Source organism: Stegostoma tigrinum, chromosome 43, assembly GCF_030684315.1.
Source record: "Stegostoma tigrinum isolate sSteTig4 chromosome 43, sSteTig4.hap1, whole genome shotgun sequence".
Classification (NCBI taxonomy): domain Eukaryota; kingdom Metazoa; phylum Chordata; class Chondrichthyes; order Orectolobiformes; family Stegostomatidae; genus Stegostoma; species Stegostoma tigrinum.
In genome coordinates this window covers 1,550,127-1,573,814 of record NC_081396.1, presented here as the reverse complement: position 1 = coordinate 1,573,814, position 23,688 = coordinate 1,550,127, and the positions used below count along the sequence as shown (strand labels likewise).

At 42.3% G+C, this 23,688-nt stretch overlaps 1 protein-coding gene across 1 annotated transcript in view; it reads left to right on the top strand.

Moving 5' to 3' along the window:
• The window catches only part of LOC125449089 (T cell receptor alpha chain MC.7.G5), a 758,994-nt gene that overhangs the window by 27,141 nt on the left and 708,165 nt on the right, over positions 1-23,688 (top strand). The window lies entirely within an intron of this gene.

Genomic DNA, 23,688 nt, shown 5'->3' with positions numbered 1-23,688 from the left:
GTTTTGTGTTCGTACTAACCATGGAAAGATCACTCAGGATGTTTCATTTTTCATACAAATTACTGCTCGTTATTCTATTCCTTTGCCAACGTGTCGGGAAACATTTCAGGGAATCCAGGATTAAAGAGACGCCCAATGTCACATTTCCAATACTGACAAGCATAGACTCTAAAGTACCACATCCGTTCGGATCAGGATCCATGTTAACATTCGTTGTCTGTACGTTTTGCCTTGTATCCAGTTCCTTATATTTTCTTGCTACCGACTTATGATTGTTGACCTGGACCAGTTTTTTTTTATGAGAGTCTGACGACTGTTATTCACTTTAGATCTCAGCACAATGTGATAATCAGCGCCGTCTATTGCCTTATTTTCCTTTTCTTGGAAAGGAGACAACGTCTGTATCAAGGAGGGTTGCCAACTAAATCGATCAAGGCCTGGGTGGCCTAATTTAATTTGTAACCGATCGAGATTATTGTTGTGAGCACTGGCAATTCCAGAACAGGCCATAGGTTTTAGCTACATCAGATGCCGAGAAGCTGCACGGCCATTTTTAACATTTACCTTCACTGATTTGACTTATGATTGTGATTGGGACTTCAAATCTGTTGTTATTCATCTCTGGAAAGAAAGAGCAGATAAACAGTGGAGTAGAAAGCAGAAGATAAAGATGATCACTTGAAAATTGAAATGTGGAGCAACAAATGTCTTGTAACTTTTATTTGTGATTGTATTTGGAATCATAATCACGAGCAGAATCAAAGTTGGGCGAATTGAACAACCGCTGTTTGAAGACTGAACTCAAGCATTTGTAATCACTGCCTGTACCAGATTTGATACAGAACAAGTTGAATCAGTCAGTAATATTGTGCGATTTTCTGGGGATTCCATCTCCCCATGTATTTTGTTTTCACCAAATAATCACTCTCTGTCGAAGGGCGAATATGAATATGTTCAGGCCCCTGTGATCAGTAGAATTGCTTGCAGAAGAAAATCCCTCAGTCACATCTTCCATCACAGAGAACGACAGCTACACGTACAGATAAAACAAAACATGCGACAATGGAAGGCCAAATGCACGTTGAAAGTTATTAAATTATATGAGGTTCTGTTGTTTGAGTTTAAATAATGTGAAATGAGGAATCAACGAGCACCTCGTGTGTCAATTTTGACCTTCGAATTACTTATATACAGAAATTAAAACGAGGTTTAAAAGCAAGGGACCCATGACTGATCCTCGGCGTAACTCAGCTACAAGCTTTCCTGCAGCCCGAAAAGTACCAATCTATCATTGCTGCCTGACTCTGGACAAACAGTGAATTGCATATCCTGTTGTTGCTCTCTCTTCGATTAGATTACCTCTGTCTTTCCTCACAAATCTGTGGTATGGCAATGCAAGATGCACCTACTAGATGGCGATATACAGTTCATCAACAGTATTAACCTCATCGTATATGTCTATTACATTCTAAATGTGTTTTTGTTGTCAGAGACATTTACTGGTTTTCAAAGTGGGGCTCACTGAAGTGAATACACGTGCCCTGAGGTATTTTCTGCTTGCCCATGAATGATTTGAGGTTGATGGGCACTGTCATGCATTGATGCACACGGAGTCCTATTGTGAATGATAATCCTTATGCAGTTATTTTAAAAAATGGCCTGAGTTTTCAATTATGAATCTATTTCAGCAAAATACATTGTTAGATTGCAGAGAATATGTACAGGGGATTATTACTAGGATACAGCTTGATCCAAGCGTGTTCTTTTCTAATGGATTTGTAGAGTCATCCGGTGTGGAACCAGGCACTTCAGGCCAACTCGCTGAGCAGTTATCCCAAACTGAACGGGTTCCATTTGGCTCTGTTCGCCCCACATCCCTCGAAACATTTCCTATTCATTGTCTATCCAAACATATATTAAGTTTTACAATTCTGCCATTCCTATCCCTTCTTCTGGCAGCTCATTCAATGTTTGCATCACTTTATGTGTCAATATATTGCGTTCATGACACTTTTTAAATGTTCTCCATATCATCTATGCCCTCTCGTTTTGAAATCTTGTGGACTTTTCCAAAAAGAAAGGCAGTTCTGATTCAGCTTTCTATTTCTCTCATCATATTAAAAACATTGTTAAGGTTAGCCCTCAAGGTTTTAAATTCTAGGCAACAAACTCCAAGTCTATGTGGGCTCAAACTATCCAATGCGCCTCTTCCAGACCTGGTAACATTCTTTTATTTTGTTCCTGTACCCTTTTCCAGTTTGACAATGCACTTCCTACAGCAGGATGTTCAGAATTGTGTGCAGTATTCTAAACGTTGCCTCTCCAATGACTTGTACACATGTAACATGTTGCGCCAAACCATACACTCACTGCTCTGGCCAATGCAAGAAAGCATGCCAAACGCCTTCCTCAACAGCTTATCCATCTGCAAGATCACTTTCAAGGAAGAATGAGCCTCACACTTCTGTTCAACATCACTGCCTATTGCCCTATTATTGACCGTGCAAGTCTTGCCCTGGTTTGCTTCCCGAAAACAAAAATAAAACCTCTCGTTTATCAAAATTAAACTCTATTTGTGACTTTTACATCATTTGGCCCATAAAATCAAGATACTGTTGCACACCGAGATAACATTCCTCACTGCTTACTGTACCATCAATTTCGGTACCATCTGCTAATTTACTAACCATGATCCTCATAATCTCGTCCTTACATCTGATATAAGTAAAAAAAAAGCAGTCGTACCAGAAACAAAGCCCTCAATGCTCGTCACTGGCCTCCAGTCCGGTTATCGACCCTCAAATATCGCCATCTCTTCTATCACCCAGTCAATTTAGTTAACTGTCAGAAATATAACAAATGACAGTCACTACAATCCAGGAATCAAATCATACGTTTCCAGAGCCATTATGAAACCATGAGAAAAATTAGCGATCTTCTGACTGAAACAAGAAACATCCCTTCAATCCTTGAACTGATAGCTGCAGAGATGATGTTTACATTTTTTCAGGGATTCTGGAAGTTTGTGAGCGAATTTGAAATCAAAGGACATTCTAGTAAAGCTGTTGAAATGAGGGGTCCATTCTTTCAGGTAATCTTGAATATTCAGAAAGCCTTTCTACAGAAACCAGCAGATGCTTGATCATTAACACATTCACAGATGAGTTAGATAAGGTTTCGATCTGCAACATAAGAATGGTATATTGAGAGGTATATGCAAAATGGAGCTCACGTCGCAGACAAATTCGTTAGGATCTTCGTTCGGGGAAAATCAGAATCGAACGGCCAACCGGTGTACTTTCCAATTCATCATGATATTTTTCTGCTGCACGGAGCAAATGCGTGAATGGATTTTTATCTTTTTTTAACTTCCAGGATATTTTGCCTATCAGCCAAGTGACACTTCCCAAATATTACCTAATCTCAAGGGAAATTTGGGAGCTAATGACATAGTTGCATTAAAGTTGACAATTAAAGTTAAACAATTAATCATTTCCTTGATGATCTAAATCTATCAATATGCATCCATTGTGCATATTCAGCTCAATTGGATTGGGTGCGTTTATATGAGAATGGTATTAACATAGTTGTCTTTTTTTATTTCAAGCAGAGAAAATGATTTACTTTTCTGGTATTAGAGTCAACGTGAAATGAAAATGTTGTGTGAAATTCAGGAAGAGGCTATATTCCTGAATATGTTTTAAAATGCACTGGATTGAGAAAGACATCGAGAGCAAAAAATTGAAGAAAGCCAAACCAATGTATTTTAGTATCCCACTCACCGTGATGTCTCCACTTGTGTCAATGAAACCGAGAACACAGCCAGTTGCAGCTCAAGCAACTGGATTTCAATTGCCCAATAAATGAAACTTGCCTCGGTTCTCAGCTCAATCGCTGACATAAGAAACAAAAAAGACACATTTCCAAAAATTATGTTCTTTGCTATCGAATGTGATATCATGTGTTCCCTCTGCACAGTGTTGACATTAATAGTTGTGTCGTCGGATGAATCTGAGAGGAAATCTCCAATGTGTTATTCATTGATTAAATTTAATCATATACCCTGTGTGTTTGATCCAGGAATGGATGTCCAAAATGAAGTTTCCCAGGATCCGTCTCATTGAACAGTTTGAGATGGTCAAACTGCAATATTGTGTACTAGCAGGTGAAATACTCTTCTGTTGCATCTGAGATCCTCACCGAGATGGTAAGACAAGGATGATGGGCAGAGGTCTTCAAATTTCCCTGAGTGATTTTCTTTTTCTTTTCCTCTAACGGAAAAGAGAACGAGTGACTCATTTTGATACCACGAGTCTTGTGCCTCTGATTTTACCATCTTCTACTGTGCACTGCGATCCATGTGACAAATTTTACATATAACTAAAACAACATTAAAAATACCACTTGCACAAAAGCTATTTTCTGTGTTCCTGTGGTGCAGAATGTGGATCTAGCATGTGGAATGTGGATCAACTAGCAACACTTTTCATAGTAGACTCTGGCAGTGATACATCAACATTCATTGTCCTATTCTGTACACCTAATAGTAGTGATAGTGTGATCAGCAAGCTTTGTAAACTGCTCTCTCTAATAAAGTGATCACGAATGAAAATAATGGATTTGGGGACAGTGCAGGAAAGTGGTTGTAAGACGTATCATCCTGGTGGAATAGAACAAGTTTTGAAGGGCCAAATAGTCTCTGCTATGTCCTATTCTTGTTGTTGTGTTGATGAACCCGCTGATGTCAGCGACCAGAAAGCAAAGGCGACAAAGTGAGTAGGTGTCACCTGGTGAGTCTGTCACGAATGAACAAACTTGCAGAAAGGCAAGGTATGGCTGAAATTTACTGAAATCTGAGCTGAAACATTTCAGATTTGGTTCCTTCACCTCAAGTCCCCCTTCAGTTTAGAGTTGGAACAATTTTCTTCAATTCTGTCTTGCAGGTCCAAATTCAGCTCAGCAATCATATTGCCTGCTACTTTTTGTACATTAATGACTGATACATCTCAGTTATCTGGTAAGTTCACCAAATAACAAAATATTGATATGTACGTAATATTGTCAAGGCCACCTGTTAAAATAATTGTTTTCTGTCTATTTTCTATACATTTCAATACCTCGTTGGGGTGAATTGAATAAAATGATACTGTATGACTCCATTTTATTTCAGTTCTAAATTCTTCAGCGATTAATTTTGCAGACTCCATATCCCAGGAGCCTGCGACAGTAAAACGGTTTGAAAGAGACTCTTAACATTCGCCACATGGCTAAAATGGTTGATTAGTATTTCTTTCGAATGTGCCATCAACATATATTAAGACCCTAAAATTCTTCGTCCCAAAATTTGGAGATCTGTCCAGGGCCTGCTTTCTGCGTTTTCCCCATTCCCAGGAGAGACACAGGAGAGGGTGTGCAAACTGCTAACAAACCTGGATTTTCTGAACATTTCATTGAAAAGCACTGATTTGATATGTATCAAATATTCAATACCGGCTAGTAGATGCAGCATTGGTTACGATTTCCACCTTTCCATTTTTATTCGTTGTATTCTGATGTGATTAGTTGTTTAAAAGGTTTGTGAGAGATTGCTTTGCTGATTATGATGGTCCAATGGTATTATCGCTGGGCTGTTAACCCAAACACCCAAGTAGCGTTAGGAGGATCTGTGTTCGGTTCCCACCACAGCAAATAGTGAAATATGAATTCGAAAAATATCTGGAATTAAGACTCTAATGATGACTGTGTATCCATTACGGATTGTTAGGAGAGAAAAAATCTGGTCCACTGACGTCCTTTTGGGAATCAAATTGCCATCCTTACGTAGTCTAACCTACACATAATTCCAGATTCACAGCAATATGTTTGTCACTTCACTGCCCCCTGGGCAATAAGCGCTGCCGAACAAGTGATTACCTCAAGTCATGAATTGATAAAGCAAAAAAAATTACCAAATGCCTGCTCTGACTTTGCTTGCAGTCTTGATGATTTTTTTTGCCACAGAAATACACGACTGTACAGATAAGAAAATAATTCGAACAAATGTATTTTATTTGCGTACAACCTTATCTGATGAGTTCAGCTTTCTTGAAGCATTTCGAATATTGCATAGCATGAATATGCACGCTGAATGAAGCATTGCCTCCCCTGAAGAACGTTACATTTTTGATGTCTAAAATTCGTTCCCAGGATGAGTGCATCACTATCTGGACGAACATTTAATGTGGATACCTATTTGCCTAATGGGGTGTTGAGAATCAAACACGTTGCTGTCGGCCTGGAATAACGTGTACAGCAGACAAGGTGGATAAGTGACAGGCTGAAGGAAAGTCAGAAAATTCACAACCGTGTGAAGACTGGGAAAAAATGGCTACTGAGGTAAAAATCGAAAATGTGAAATGCTGAAGCAGAAATACCAAATCTATTGCCCTCATAACACATAGGAAAAACGGCTATCCAGAAAGAAATGATAGACAGTCTTCGAAACTCACATGCAAAATAGTAGTTCTTTTTCAAAAAAAAAGTTCGGTAAATGACAATAATAAATCTAATGGGATCAACAATAATTTTAAATAGGTTGAATTTCAATTCTATTTTCTAACTAAGCTTTCAGAGAAAACGCCACAGTCCTCCTTTCAGATTGTTGCATTAACGTCATTGTCCATTGTCTATTCATCATCACTGAAACACATCTCTTGGCAGAAAGTTGAATTCGAATACATGTGCTTACAGGCAATTTGCAATCGAGGAAGTAGAACGTATCAAATGAGATATTTCAGAGAAAGCGAGTTTGGAACCATTTTCTGAAGCTTGCAAGCTGCCTGGGACTCCAAATGTTCCAATTGCTACAGCTCTGAAAATCCAGGAAACTTGATGTCTGAAAAGCGGACATTCCTCTCCCATTGTAAAAAAAGAAGGTTTAAGGAATTACGAAAAAAATCTGAAAGGGTTAGTTTGAGTTAGATCAATAGATATTTCAGCATCTCTGACTTCACAAATTCAGGATAAAATAACCTTTTTACTGTGACAGCATCGTGACAATCTCTGCGCCCCACCTCCCCACGCCAGCCCCGCTGCAACCGCGAAAGTATAAGGCCACTCAGATGTAAAGTTGGCTTCATTTTAAAAACCTTAATCTTACTTAATTAGTACACTACTATGCATTGACATAAAAATTCGCTTCGACATGGTATTTCATTCTGTTTCCTCCTGCCACTGAACACCTCCATCTTTCCTCATTCACATCAGGATGACATTTTTGGCAAAATTTTCAAATTAACGCCTGCATTAATAAATACCATCCAAACAGTCTGAAATGTTTGTCAGTAGATTTTTCCAGAAAAACTTTATTCAGTTTTAGTCAGTATGCCCAATTATCTCGGACACATTACCAGCGTTATAAAATTTGAAATGTTGTAATGCCAATGGAGTACTCAAGGTCTCCTTCTTAGTCATAGGATATTACATAAAATGAGCATTCAACTTTCTGGATACATACCTCCTCTCTCTTTCTATCTTTGCGTCCTCTTCTCGTAAGACTACAACCCAAAACCCATTTCAACTTGCATCAATAGCCACGTTGCATGGCTTGATGTAACCAAATGTGGTTCTTACTGTCGCTGAGGGTAAAACAGCTTTCATGCTGCGAAATGCCTTCTGTCAGTCTGAAGTCATGGTGGCTCAGACGTTAGCAGTGAACCTCAAAGCATCAGAAAGCTAGGTTTGATTCCAACCTCCTGCGACTGTCTATCCAGTGTTTCTATGTTCTCCACATGTCTATGTGGGCCTCCTCCAACAGTCCAAGGGTGTGCACGCAATTTGGACTGGTTATGCCAAATTGGCCATAGTGTTTAGGGCTGTGTAGATTAGTTTATACGGGAAAGGGCCTGATTTGATGTTCTGAGTATCAGAGTTGCACCAAAGAGCCTGTTTCCACACCGAAGAACCAAAAGAACAGCGGATGCTGAAAATCAGGAAGGGGCACCGGACCCGAGATGTGTTGATTAAGGCCAAGTAGTTTACCAAACAAATCACATCTGAAACGGAGGGCCTTACACTTTCCTTTGAATAAGATAAGTATTTGAGTCGAGATTATTTCTTTGGTAATTCTTGAGGGAATTTGTCTGGTCCCTAACAAGAGGCAAAAGGCAGACTGGTTTAAACTTTGCAGAAGATTGATCTTTTCTCTGCAAAAACATAAGGTTCTGGTTGTCTGTCACTTCAACAAATTGTGATGTTTCATTAATGCAATCAAAGCGTCATGACCACTCTGATGAGCATTTCTTGCCATTTGCAAGGCAGGTGAGAGTAAATCGCATCGTGGAATGATTTCAGCTACATGAAAACGAAACAAGCTTCACCCCAGCGTCACACACAAGTTTTCTCTCATTTCTGCCCAGTATTTAAAAAAAAACACCTAGGCCAATTTCACTTCAGCCATTTGTTACACAACAATGCTAAACCGCTAGGATTCGAGACATGTTATGGTTACTTCCAAGTTTCAAATAAATCATTCTCTCAGATATGCCCACTTTTAGTTAGTAACGTGGCAAGCCAACTTTGTATCACCATTTAGGTATGGAGTGAAACATTTATTTCCAAAATAAAGAGAACGCACAAAAAGAAAACAGATGATTCATGTTTATTCTTTCGTGAAAGTGTAAGACCAAGACGACAGACGTCAGTCAATGGAAACATTTTGAAAACTGACCTGATTCATTCCATTCATTTCATTGGGTAATCATAAACAAGCCATCATTTATCAAACATCACTTGCGAATGCGATAGACAGATGATTTTTAACCTTCTGCAGTCCATATGATGTTATTGAGGAGAGACGAACATGCCCAGCTGATGAATTTGCGGTATCAGAATGGATGTCTGTGTTACTCGCCTATCCAAATAAATTGGCTGATGCCATGTCGGCCAACCAGTCATCACTGCTTTCATGTGGGGTACCAGAAGTTTGGTCCATATGAGTGTCTTGATTGGCCACTTAAGGAGCTACCTACGTCATTGCTAAGCCACCGGAATCAGGTGGCTAGATAAAGACATCAGTTCAGCAGATTGGCATTTTTCCTGACCGCTGTCTCATGGTTACCATGGGATCAACATTCTACACCAGATTTAAGAATTGAATGGAAAATGCAGTTTCTACTGTGGAGGGATTCGAACTCCAGTTCTCAAGCATTATCCTGGGTTTCACAGATCGCTGATCCAGCAAGCTCATTATCAAACAATCGTGTGACTAACCAGGCATGTTTCCTCCAGCACACCAACTTCTCCACGACGACCCCCGCAGCACCCCTCCCCCGCAACCCCGCACCCATTCACACTTCCTTTAGGGCACACATGGATATGTGCATACAGTCTCTCTCTCTCTCTGTGTCTCTCTCCCAGTCTCTCTCTCTCTCTCTCTCTCTCTCTCTCTCTCTCTCTCTCTCTCTCTCTCTCTCTCTGTCACACACACACACACACACTCACACACACACATACACACACACACACACACACACACACACACACACACACACACACACACACACATACACAGGCACACACAGGCACACACACGCATGCACACACCTATATACACATGCACACCCACAAACACACGGATCACTATTATGCTCCCGTACATACCTTTGGCCAGATGGACGGGAAGAAAGACTGAGTAACTGAACAACGTTCTGCATCTGAAGCATAAGCTGCTTTTTCAACAGTAACCTGGAGTCACTTGGTGATGATCTAAAAGAAGAACCTAAGATGGTTCCTCGAACAACTTCATATAACTAAACAACATTCAAGGTTAAATTCTTATGTGTTTCATCCATCCCAAGTCATAATTAATGTGTAAATATCAGAAGAAGGACTAGGGTCGATATATCATAATAAGTACACAGTCACAGAGATATTTTGAGGAGAAGCTAACATTATCACACGGACGTCTTCCCTGGCATTGATTCAGAGCAGTTGTATAATATTCAGAATGAACATTCAGATCGTTGTCTTCCAATAACCCAGTGACAATGCACTATGGAATAAGTCTGCTTGATTCCCTGGGAATCATCGAAGTCAGCGGATAATGATGAGAGACATGGAACTCAGGTGAATTCAAAGCCGAGCCATTCAACAATCTCTAAGCAGGTTAACTGAGATCATGCTTACTTCTTGTACCATATTTTATCACTCTTGATGCTTACGGTTTCAGAAACTTTCAGTTGTGTTTCTGCAGGTTTGAAGCTGATTGCCCATTTTATTCAGTTATCAGAAGTGCTATTACTTCTGCGCTATTTAATTAAGTTTTGCACTAAACTGCGGATTTATTTGAAACAGAAGAAAATAATTTGCGAAGAGATAATGCTGTAAATAATGAAACTATGTTAGGGTGTCGACAATCATGGTGAAGCATGAGATAATATTCGCAGGTACACATTCAAACTGGCTCCCAAGCAAATGTATATTTTATTTCTATTTACCGTCCTTTCAGTTAACCCACTGACCATTTAGATATCGTCTTATCAAGGGTCAGTCTTTCGAAATTCATCCGCAATATTTTGTGGTGAGAACGGTAGAAGGTTTATTTGTTGTTCTCCAGACCTAATACTGAGACATAATTCTGATCAGTTATGAAGCACAGTTTCCTTCCTCGCATTCTGTCCGTGTGTACAGTATCCAGTCATGGTTAACAAAGTCACGCATTGTTCTGTGATACTGGGAACTGCAGACGCTGGAGAATCCAAGATAACAAAGTGTGGAGCTGGATGAACACAGCAGGCCAAGAAGCATCTCAGGAGCACAAAAGCTGATGTTTCGGGACTAGAGACGTCATCAGAGAGACGGATGGGGAGATAGAAGTGAGCTAAATAGGGACGGGGGGACTGAAGATGGAGAGAAAACAAGATAGGTAGAGTGGAGAGTATAGGTGGGGAGGTAGGGAGGAGATAGGTCAGTCCAGGGAAGATGGACAAGTCAAGGAGGCGGGATGAGATGGTAGGTCAGAAATGGAGGTGCGGCTTGAGGTGGGAGGAAGGGATGGGTGAGAGGAAGAACAGGTTAGGGAAGCAGAGACAGACTGGGCTGGTTTTGGGATGCAGTTCACCTGCATATCTGCCAATGTGGTATATTTTATCCATTGCACCCGGTGTGGCTTCCTCTACATTGGGGAAACCAAGCGGAGGCTTGGGACCCGCTTTGCAGAACACCTCCGCTCGGTTCGCAACAAACAACTGCACCTCCCAGTCGCGAACCTTTTCAACTCCCCTTCCCATTCCTCAGACGACATGTCCATCATTGGCCTTCTGCAGAGCCACAATGACGCCACCCGAAGGTTGCAGGAACAACAACTCATATTCCGCTTGGGAACCCTGCAGCACAAAGGTATCAATGCGGACTTCACAAGCCTCAAAATCTCCCCCTTCACCGACTGCATCCCAAAACCAGCCCAGCTCGTCCCATTCCCCCACTGCATCACAAAACCAGCCTAGCCTGTCTCTGCTTCCCTAACCTTTTCTTCCTCTCACCCAAACCTTCCTCCCACCTCAAGCCGCACATCCATTTCGTACCTACCACCTCATCCTGCCTCCTTGACCTGTCCATCTTCCCTGGACTGACCTATCCCCTCCCTACCTCTCCACCTATACTCTCCTCTCTACCTATCTTGTTTTCTCTCCATCTTCGGTCCGCCTCCCCTTCTCTCCCTGTTTATTCCAGTCCTCACTTCCCATGCCCCTCTCTGATGAAGTGTCTGGGCCTGAAAAGTCAGCTTTTGTGCTCCTGAGATGTTTTTTGGCCTTGTGTGTTGATCCACAAAATGTACATGGTTGTGACAGTCGAAATAGGAGTAATGAATACCCCAATCGGCTTGATTTTATCGCTCCGGTGTCAAAACTTTGCAACCTGGTAGATCAGTTTCCTTTACCTTTGCATGGCTCTCATTAAAATATCAAGTACCACAAACAACAGGCGATAAAATAAACGTGTAAGGAAAGTATAACAGAAGGTGAAAATGCTAGCAAAGAGCAAGGTGCACTGCGTAGAAATAAATCAATGTTTACAAACTTTCAAACCGAAAGCGTGCCTTCGAATCATCAGATAAAGTGGATCAGGGAAGAAGTGAAGAAGTGCAGAGATATTGGAGGGTTGAATAAAGCAGCTTGAATTAAAATAAATTTTGTCATTGTGATCGATTTTGAAATTAAATGAATGGGATAAATTGGATTGCTGAAATTGTTGTCTGGAAGATACTTTGTAAGTAGGCATTTAGGACAGTTTCTCAGAGCAGTGCATCCGGAAACAAAACAGATATACAAGGTTTATTTCGATTTGGTGATGTTTAATACGTATGCAGTAATTACTTTTGCCGTGGTGCAGTTTTTAGGACAAAAAAATCCTAACATGGGGGCATTTCACCTCCTGTTTAATGCAGACATACCTGAGTATAGAAGTAGACTCGGATTGTTCCAATAAATTTGTTGGTCAGTTGGGATTAAACGAACCCCAAACAAAATGTGACGAATATATGGAATTCTGTAACCCAATGGTGTGTGGATACTCGTTCAATATCAATGAGATTATGTGAACTTTACACTTGTAAATGTTTGAGTAATAAGATCTGTTGGGAAATTGGTGCAGAAACTAATGAACCATCATGAATAAACGTAATGGTGCAGCAGCCATGTGATCCTGAAGGCTTGCACACAGAGAAACACAAAGATACAAATGTGTGAACATACTTCCTCGCACAAATGGTGCAAACACAGTCACAGACAGACGTGCACGCATATACAGGTGGTCAAGCATGCATGCATGGAGCACACTCAAATCTCCAGTACATGATACACGTAGACATACACTTGCACATAAACATGTACATGTACTTCCATTGTTCCCTAAAGTAATGGCTATTGTAATATTGCATCATTGTGATGCCATCATAACTGTTGGCAATGTTTGATTTGGCATTCTTTCACAAATTCATGGCAGTCTCTGTAAACACTGTAGTTGCTGCTGCAAATCCATGGATGCAGTTGACTGAATATTGCACTCCCACTCTTAGGAACGAATAAACTTCCCTGACTGTCATTACTTCGAGCAACAGATTGGGGCAGCTCAGAATGTTGCCAATCAGGCACTAGATGCATTGTTGATTTGTAACTGTGTGATGCAGCGCTTTGCAAACCCTTAATTTCTCAGTGGCAGGCCACGATCTATTTTAACTCATGGGACACATCAAATTAGCCTTTGATAAAACAGATTGTAATCCCTTCCAAAACACTATTAGGGGGTTCGTTTCATAGAACGGCAGAATACTTAAAATGAACTGTGCCGTGTTGCCTCGAACGTTTGCAACATGCATGTATCTCTGCATTTCTTGGGATAACAGTACATTCTTAACGTATTATTAAACCCAGCATGGGTTATGAAAACAGACCATTCTTCAAAAACCCAGTGAACCTTTTCTTTTTCGAGGACATAATGAATAGAATAAATGAGAGAGATCAAGTGCATTCACTGTATTTGCAATTTCAGAAAACTTTTGACAGACTGTCATATCAGATGTTTTTGGGCAATAAATGACTGGCTATAAGGCGTTGGCACAGTGACTGAGAATTTGTTGACAAGCAGGAAACAGAGTGGGCATAAATGAGCCTTTTTATCCGAGTGACAGGCAGCCGCTTCCAATTCACACAATTTCTCCATCACTGGCACAGAAATGGTATTGGTTCCAAGGTCGTGATAGGTGGGCAGAATCTCGTGTAATTACATCAGAAGTCGATTCCATGCATCCAGCAACCTGATTCCTCAAACAAGCCTCTGTTCTTTCGAATCACAACTTTTTGTGCATGAGGGTCAGAATTCAACAATTTTCCAAATACTTTGTCAGTGAGTGAGTGGACGTCAGACTGTCTCATATACCACAGTCACAGGTAGCATGGTAGCATGGAGATCTCATGTTCTCTTATCCAATGTACAACTCCAAACAAATCCGCAAAATTGAACAAGGTTTTCAATTTCCCTGATAATCCCCTCCCCAATGTGCGGGTGGGATGGGAGCTTGAGAATTTCACCAGAAATCATGCGTGTTTAATGAGTAATGGTTGTCCCTCCTACTTGCACTATCGGGTTTGGGTTTGTCTCAGTAGAAGGCAGGGAAACCTATCCCTGAAACCGCTGTCTTTTACCAGGACCTCTGAAACCAGTGAGTTTTGACCCGAGCAGTTACTACATGTGTTGGTACCAGTGAAATTCCAGGGAGGGACCGGAGCTCACAATGCTTTGTGCTTTACTTTTGGTTATGGAAGAGTAGACTGGCCGACAGTTTTGCAGAATTCCTGCATTCTGTTCACAAAATAACAATGAACTTTTGGTTGCCTGCCATTTCAATACATCAACGTGTTCCTTGGTCAATGTCTCTGTCTCGACACTGCCATCATTCTCCAAGTAATACGCTGATGTTTTCATCACAAAGAGGATGGACGGTTCATTTTCCGCTTGTAAACATTGCAAGCTTCTGGGTTCAAAGTCGAGTTCAATAATCTTTCGGCCTGAACAAGTTCTTCCGACTTCCTACCCCAATGCTTTCCTGAATTCCTAGACACTGTTATCACATTGCCTGCAATCACAAACAATTAACCAATAACATCCCCATTAGTAGCTTGCTGTACTTCTAAGATATACTTCACACATTCCGTAGTTTGCCTGTTATTTCTCTCTCTCTCTCTCTCTCTCTCTCTCTCTCTCTCTCTCTCTCTCTCTCTCTCTCTCTGTACATGGGTTCTATTTCGACCTATAGTTGACTATTTCGTCTCTACCCACCCACTCTCTGGTGTATACACCAACAAATTTCTCACTGCAATCAGTACTGAATAATGGTCGTTTGTTCTGGAAATTTATCTCTGATTTCATTCTATAGATCGTGTCAGAGCTGTTGCATTTTATCCAGCAACTTCTACTTTTGGCTTGAGTTTACTTTATCTGGAATACTTTATCTGCAAATTTGTTCCATATTTTGATTAATCTTTGAGTGCATCGAATTCATTGTTTCAGTCATAAAATGGGTTCAACAGCTCTGGTGCATTTTCCTAGCCACGAAAGTTAAATTTCAAGAAATAAGAACTAAGTTGCACTTGAGTGTGCTGACAGTTTAATGTTCCACTTGTGTAATATAGGCAGACACAACACAATACTGCAGATGAACTGGAAGGTTTGAATTCCAAGGAGAGGTTTGAGAGGCTGTCATGATTTCCTGTATTATTTATTTATTTTCCATGACGGTGGAAGGGTGAAGGATGATCATATACAATTTTATAAAGTCACTAAGAGACAGTAGGAACTACAGATGCTGGAGAATTCGAGATAACAAGGTATAGAGATGGATGAACACAGCTGGCCAAGTAGCATCATAGGACCCTTTCTGATGAAGGGTCTAGGCCCGAAACGTCAGCCTACGTGCTCCCATCATGCTGCTTGGCCTGCTGTGGTCATCCAGCTCTGCACCTTTTTTATCTTAAACAACATGCAAACTGTGCAGTGGCAAATATTGTTTGGCCATGCCTCACATATATCAAACGAAGGGCCCTAAGACCATGCTGATGCATCAACAGAGAACATATGAATTCCAGCAAATGAGAACAGAAACAGGAGTAAGAGACATGGCCCATTGGCCCGCTGGCATCATTGAATGAAATCATGGCTGATGTTTTAATGGATTCAGCCCCACTTAACCTCATGTTGACCATAAACCCTAATTCGTTTAATCTTCAAAAATCTATCCATGATTGTCTCAAGAAGTGATGTAACTTCAATTGCTTCAAAGATAAGGAATTCCAGAGATTCACAGTGCTTTGGGTGAAGAAGTTTCTACTCAGCTCAGTCTTAAATCTGTTCCAACTTCTTTTGAGGCTATACCCCTTAGTTCTGGTTTCACCACTTCCCCGCCTCACCCCCAATCAGTGGTAACAACCTCTCTATTTCTATCTTATCTTTTCCCTCCTCAATGTATCTGTTTATATAACATACCTTCTCTTTTCTTTTTATAAGTTGCAATTCATATCATTCTGGTGCACTGATACTCTCCTCATAAGCCAATCCCCCCAAATTCCCAGAACAAATCGAGTGAATTGCCTCTGCTCCCCTCCACTGCCAGCACATTTCTCCTCAGGTAAGAAAGCCTTCATGATTATTGGTGCTCCATTTGTGGCATTCACTCGAACCGTATACAGCTGCAGCATCACCTTTCTGCGTTTTATATCCATCCCTCTAGCAATGAAGGAAAACGTTACATTTCCGTTCTGAATTACCTTTGGTACCTGTAAACCAGCCTTTTGTACTAGTTCAACAGAACCACCAGCTCCCTGTGCACAGCAACATGCTGTAACCATTCACCATCCTGTTGTTATCCCTCTTAAACGGATGAGCTCACATTGAAAAACGTTATGTTCCAAACGCTAGATTTTTGCTCAAAAACTTAGCTCATTTATCCCTCTGCAAACTCTCAGTGTCGTCTGCCCAATCTACTGTATCAGTTATTTAAATCTCCTCGGTGAAATCTAACACATGACACTTGGCCCCCAATTCCAAATCAACATTGTAAATTATACCATACAGAGGTCCCATCACCGAATTCTGATGCACACCACCAGACAGTGAATATCAAACAAGAAAGAGGGAAGACACGCTTTTATGCATACACTTTGCTTTCTGTTAGCTAACCTATCGTCTGTCCATGCTCGTGCAACACTTGTAACGCTGTGTAGACTTATCTTATGCATCAGTCTTTCATGCATCACTTTGTTGAATGTCCTCTGGAAATTCAGACACAACAGATCTCCCGGGTCCCTGTTGTCCCACCACACCAGTAAGATTAATATTCTCAATAAATTTCGACTGTGTGAGTTAAATGTTCTTGCCTTTCATGAAGCCTCTCAGTGTCTGACCGTTTGGACAATTTCTACCCAGATCTATCTCTGTTTCCTCTAAATTGACAGATTCAAACATTTTGGTCACAGTTTAAGTTAAGCCAATGGGCCCATGGTTACCCATTTTTATGTACTCTGTGTGATTGCATGCGAGAGCAACTTTGTATGTGTCAATATTAAGCTTTTCTGAATGAGTTGAACAATGGATGTAAGTGAATGTGAGTTACTGTGTGAGGAAATATATGAGCCAGGTTGTGCGTTTGAGTGAGAGAGTGAGACAGGGTGAGAAAAGATTATGTTCCTGACTTGACTTTGACAGAAGGAGTGATTGTGAAAGAGATCGTGTGAATTTGAATGAGAAAGAAAGAGAGAATGAAAGAGTCAAACAAGGAGGATGAAAGAGAGAAAGAACGAAAGAAAGCAAGAAAATAAAGAAAGAAAGAAAGATAGAAAGAAGGAAAGAAAAAAACAGAATTGAAGGAAGGAAGGGAGAAATAAAGAAAGAAAGAAAAGAAGGAAGGAGGAAAGAGAAAAGGAAAGAAAGAGACAAAGAGTGTGACACAACAGGCCACGATGATGGATTTGAAACAACGAACAAAAAAGACCAATCAGTCTATTTTGCAATGTTTAAAACATCCAATGAGCCAAGTGAAGGGATGCATTATTAGATTCTTTGCCTCCTCCCGGAATCTCTTCTGAGTCACAGCAAAGATGAAGACATTGCTCAAGGAGTTGACTAACTGGAACATGTTGGTCATCTCTTGAAAGCTGCACCATGGATCATTTGGCGTTGTATATCCCTCACCTGTAAGCTGTCCGTAGAGGTAATGCACTATATAGGCTACCCACAAGAGTAGGAAGCTAAGGCAGATGGCGAAGAGCAGGACAATGGACTTTTTGCGGTTGGTTACCTCTAAGTCTCCATGCTTCTTGGTGACACAGAGCTTCTGACGAATTCTGCTCGCTGCCAAGATGTGTCTCGCTGCCAGGATATTAAGGAGCAGAATCAGAAGGAACGGAAGACAGGGAGTTAAGCTATACTCCAGCCAGTCATAAGCCTGCCAGGCAGGTGATGTGTAACAGATAGGTTTGATACCGCAGAACCATGGCATTCCATCCACCACGTACAATGGCTGAAAGACAAAATAATATGGGACGTTCTTGACGCAGCTCAGGACACAGAGCATTCCTATGATCCATGAAACAGTTTTTTTGGTGCAATACTTAATTTTTAGGCTGGGAAAACGGATAGACACAAAGCGGTCGATGGTGAAGGCCACAGTAAACCAAACTGGCCCATCGCGAGTGGTATAAATGAGCACAGTACTAAGGGTACACCCTTGAGTAGTGAACATAACACTATTCGAAAACTAGATTCCACCAATTCTGTTGAGGATACAGCCAGAAATGGTAACAAGGTAATCGGTCACAGCTAACGCCAGCAGATAGAAGGTGTTGCATTGAGAAAGATCACATCGTCCTTGCGATAGGATTATGTTCACTGCCAGGTTTGCTGTGGAAAAGAAGAAGAGTTTTTTTTATCAATGATTTTTGAGTGTGTTGCTGAGTTTAAAGGGTTTTAGCTGAAGCGATAGGCTCAATAACCGGGAATGATTTTCCCTGGAGCTTCGGAGGTTGAGGGTGAACTGAGAGAAGTTAATCAAATCATGGTGGGGAAACATAGATTGAATAACAAAGGTATTTTATTCAGAGCAATTGAGCCCTTTATTAGAGGGTGTAAGCTTAAAGTGAGAGGGGAAAGATGTAAAAGGGACTTAAGTTATCAATTTTTTACGCAGAGGGTGGTGCGTATTTGGAATGAGCAGCCAGTGGAAATGATGGCTGCTGGTGCAATTAAGACAATTAAAAGGCATCTGGATGTGTACATGAATAGTAATAGCTTTTACGAATGTGAGCCAACGACTGACAAATGGGAAGAGGCCAATGTTAGAAACCTGGTCGGCATGGATAAGTTGGACCAAAGGGTCTGTTTCCATTCTGTATAGCTCTATGATTCTATTGCTGACTGAGCTCATGTCTCCAATTGTTGATTGCAATGGCCCGGTCTATCCTATACTATCTGCGAATTCCACATATCCTGAAACATTTTGAATTTGTTTGCCACTTTAAAGCATAAACATTGATCCCACCACAAAATATGCTCTCACGACACTGTACTAATATTTCAGCAAACGATTTGCAACTCGTTGCTTTTATTCATGACAATCCCCGTCGATCCAGCTGCTTTGTGTTTATTCACCTAAATTGGCTCCTAGACTGGTATTTTCAAGGATTTGACATAATGGAACTTCGACATTTGAAACGCCTCATCCTCTCTCTACTGAGGTCCTACTGAAGTTCCAGAACAACCATATTTCTCAGAGACCCTCTAATTGTCGTTTCTTCTGCATTTCTGATTTTCATCTCTTCATCAGATTCATTTGTGAACTTAACTGTGAAAGTTTAAGTCTCTGGTATTTACTTGCTCATACAATCCCTCTTTTCTTTCTTGCTTAAGACGTTCCTTCTAACAAGCCTCCTTCACCAATTCCTACCTACGAGCAGTATACTCACCTCCTGAACTTGCCCTTGTACCCTCCTACTTACCCATCCCTCTCACCTCACTGACAAACCCCCAACCTAACTCCCTAGCTACACTGACCTTTACTTGCGTCATCACCACCTTCTTGACTCGCCCATCTTTTCTCCACCGATCTGCTCCTCTATCCACCTTCTAGCATCACCTCCACCCTCACTATTTAATTCAGAGCCCCCTTTCCCTCACCCATTTCTGAAGAAGTGTCCAGATTCCAAACATTAGTTTTCCTGCGCTCTGATGGTGCCTGACCTGGTGCGTTCATCCAGCTCAACATCAATAGTGCTGTTCTCGTGTTGGTCTGGGAGGCCGGCATCATACGAGCCAATAGACATTTCAGGATGTTCAGGCCAATTATTAGTCCTACCACTATGATTAGGCCATAAATCGCTAGGTTCACCAACCAATTACTCCATCCATTCAAGCCCCAATTGCTCCATTCCCACCCTGCTTTCTTGTGATACCTATTCCTCACTTCTCGTATTTTATCAATTTGACCCCGAATATGTTGGGAGATGTTAGTAATGTTTTGCGACACGTCGGGGACATAGGGACAACATTCATTCCCGATCAGAGCGCAGGTCCCCCCCTTTCTCAGTGAGTATAAAATCCAAGGCCATTCGGTTTTGGAGGGCCACTAATCTGAGGGCAATCATTTCAGTAGTGAGGGCCCGCACCTGGGTCTGCGTCTCGTTTAGAGCTATGGCCGTGACATTGGCCAATTCTTCCAAGGCAGCAGCTAACTGTGGAATTTCTACCCCTTCCCGAGCTCTCCCATAAGGAGGTAAGAGGGTCCAGAACCAGCGGTCAGTCTCCGTCACCTTTCTGGGTTTGCGCCTCTTCTTCCCCCGTTCCTTTCTAGTCCATGGGACCTGTTTTGGGACGTGTACATGAGGGACTAGGTAGGCTCGGTAACAACAACCACGCCACCCCTTCTGCTCAGGTGGCAAGGTCCACTCTATGCCGGATCCCCGGTCTCCCTGATGTTCATGTCGTTCCCCAGGCAGGTATGGATATGCTCTGGTGTCACATACTCAATATGTCCCGTTTAATGGTATGGGCATGCTATATTTGTGGGCCACTTGGTGCACTTTACAGGACGAGTTCCCCAGTTGGAAGAGGGCGCTCACATTCCAGTTACAGAAACACGTTGAGTTAACCTGTCCCTGAGGTGGCGTAACTCTGAGACCATCAATTGCCCCTTGGGTCCGTGGGGTCGGTCGGGGAAACCATCCCTTGAAACTGTAATTCTCCTTCCTCCCTTTCCACTTCCCACAACGTGGCCACCAATTCCCGTAACTAGAATTCCATGCACACCTGCCCGACTCCCACGTATCGCTTACAGAGGTGTTGAAGTGCAGCACCTCGTCTACTTCCTCCCTAGTCATAGGCATGGTAACAGGGATTCCGGACTCCCCATGATGGCCGCACATACCCAACAATTTGTCGAGCATAGTTCGCACAGAGTGTAGTAAAATAATTAAACCCGCTTCCGCAAACCGTGAGGTACAGTATAGTAAACAGGCTGTGATATACAATTTTGAACTGGTTACTGTCCTTCATCGTCCTTTTCGCTTAGTCCATAATGTCAACGGATTGTCCCCCGGTCGGACTTCCCACGCTCCCTCAGTTGATGGGTCCACTGGTCCCTTTACCCGCGCCGCGTGCGTCCACCCTTTTTCTTTTGTTCGAATCGCTGTTTCTGTTGTCAGTAACACTAGATATGGGCCAGACCACTGCGGCCGTCACTTCTCCTCTTTCCACGACTTGACAAGGACCCAATCTCCTGCCTTTATTGGGTGGATGGGGAAATCCAGAGGAGGCCTCTGTCTCAGCAAGCCTTTGGTTTTAAGCTCTGTAAGTGAACGAGAGATCGCCAGTAAATAGTTCCTTAGAAACGCATCATTACTTTCAAAGGTGGGGACCCCTTCCTCCCCTCCTAGATAGGGGAATCCAAACAACATTTCATACGGCGACACCCCTATATCCTTCTGGGGAGCAGTACGTATTCTGAGCAGAGCTAGCGGTAAACACTTAGTCCAGGGGAGTTTTGTTTCCTCGACCAGCTTCCTTATTTGTGTCTTTAAGGTGGCGTTCATTCGATCTACCATTCCCGAACTTTGTGGGTGCCAGGGGGTGTGCAGCTTCCAGGTAATCCCCAACGTACCCCAAATCAATTTATGCACATTTGCCGCAAAGTGTGTTCCCCTATCTGAATCAATGGATTCTATTATTCCATACCCAGGGATTATCTCTTTTAAGAGAATCTTAGCCACCACCTGGGCGGTCGCCCTAGCGACAGGGAAGGCCTCTACGCGTCAGGTGTAGTGGTCTAATATCACCAGTATATACCCCCACATTTGGGCTCTAGGGAGTTCAGTGAAGTCCATCGGTATTCGTTGAAATGGTCGTACTGCCAATGGCTGTCCCCTTTTTGGTGGTGCCCTCATCACCTTTCTATTCACTTTCTGGCAGACTATACATCCTGACACCGTTTCTTTCGCTAAGGTACATACACCGGAACATGTGTAAGTTCGTAAAAGGGTATCACACAACGCCTGGGTTCCCCAATGGGACTGGGAGTGCAATTCGTGCAGCAGTCGCCTGGTTACCTCCTTGTTTAGTATATGTCTAACATCCAGAAGCCACCACTTCCCGTCCGCTGTTTGTCTGGCTCCCAGCTCCTTTTTCATCCGCTCCTTATTGGAGCCTGAGAAAAGCGGTACCTTCTTTACCCGTTCCCCCAACGGGTTCAGAGACATCATTCGCACCGTCGCGGATTGGGCAGTCTTTCGGGCGTTCTCGTCAGCTATTCGGTTCCCTCTGGCCTCCAGTGAATTTCCCTTTTGATGTCCTGGAACATGTACTACCGCTATTCTTTCAGATTTCATGAGCGCGTCCAAGGTCTTTTTAATCAATTGTTCATGGGCCAGCTCCCTCCCCCTTGTCGTTATCATCCCCCGCTCTTTCCAGATTTTGCCAAATGTATGCACTACTCCAAATGCATACTTTGAATCAGTGTAGATTGTGCCTTCCCGGTTGCCCAAAAACTCCATTGCTCTCATCAGGGCGTACACTTCACAGGACTGTGCCGACCAGTTCCCGGGTAGGCGCCCCGATTCTACTGCGGTTCCTGCAATCCCATCTATCCTCGGCAAGGCTTACTGGAGTACTCTACTTCATAAAGCTGACTCGGGTTCCAGGCAGGTGTTGCCACAAATAACGCTTCTGCGGACCGTGCAAGCCAGTAACATGCTGTCTGATTTCCGTGCAGCTAGATGTGTGTCCTATAAAACAGATTGTCCTGCTGGCCATATAAGGGCAGAATAATACTCAGTCCAATGATTAATTGCAAGGTGATCAGGAAATTCATCGTTTACCGTCATGTAGGTGGATATAGCGATTCTGCCCTTTAACATTAAGAGCTGTCGGAGTCTGGAGAAGGACTTGGTGCGTTCCTTTCCACATTGGTCCAAGCTTGGGGCAATCCCAGACCCGGACAATTGCAAAATCTCCAATCTGTGGCCATGAAGACTGATCCCAAATCTTGAGGGCTTGGTCCGGTGTCTGCAGAGGTGGTCTGAAGGCGCACTTCACCTGCGAATGGAGACACTTTTATGATGATGTTAGTTGTTGGAAGTAACTTTGCATTTCTTCTCCCATAACATTTAGGTCAATTTGGGTGGGCGGGCTGGTATTGGCATCCCACGGTGTTCTACTGGGCTGGCCATCGACTCTTTCTGCAGCTGAGAGCCCAGTAGTAGAATGAGGCGTTATTCGCATGTGATGCAACGCTAGTTGCAAAACCTTCAGCCAATTAAGGCCGGTCTCCAATGTCAACTTGGTCAATTTCGTTTTAAGTGTTCTCTTAGCTCGTTCCACTATCCCTGCTGCCCGAGGCTGGTAGGCACACTGAAATTGCTGTTGGATTTGCAACGTATCACACATTTCCTTATTCACCTTTCTTGCAAAGTGAGGGCCGTTGTTGGAACTAATTTGTCACGGCACTCCAAGCCTCGTTATTATTTCAGTTAATAATAGTTTTACTACTGTCGAGGCTTTGTTGTTTGTCATTGGGAAAGCCTTTATCCACCGACTGAATACATCTCCAACGATAGGAAAATATTTATAACAGCTTACGTGCGGCAATTCAATAAAATCTAACTGAATGCATTC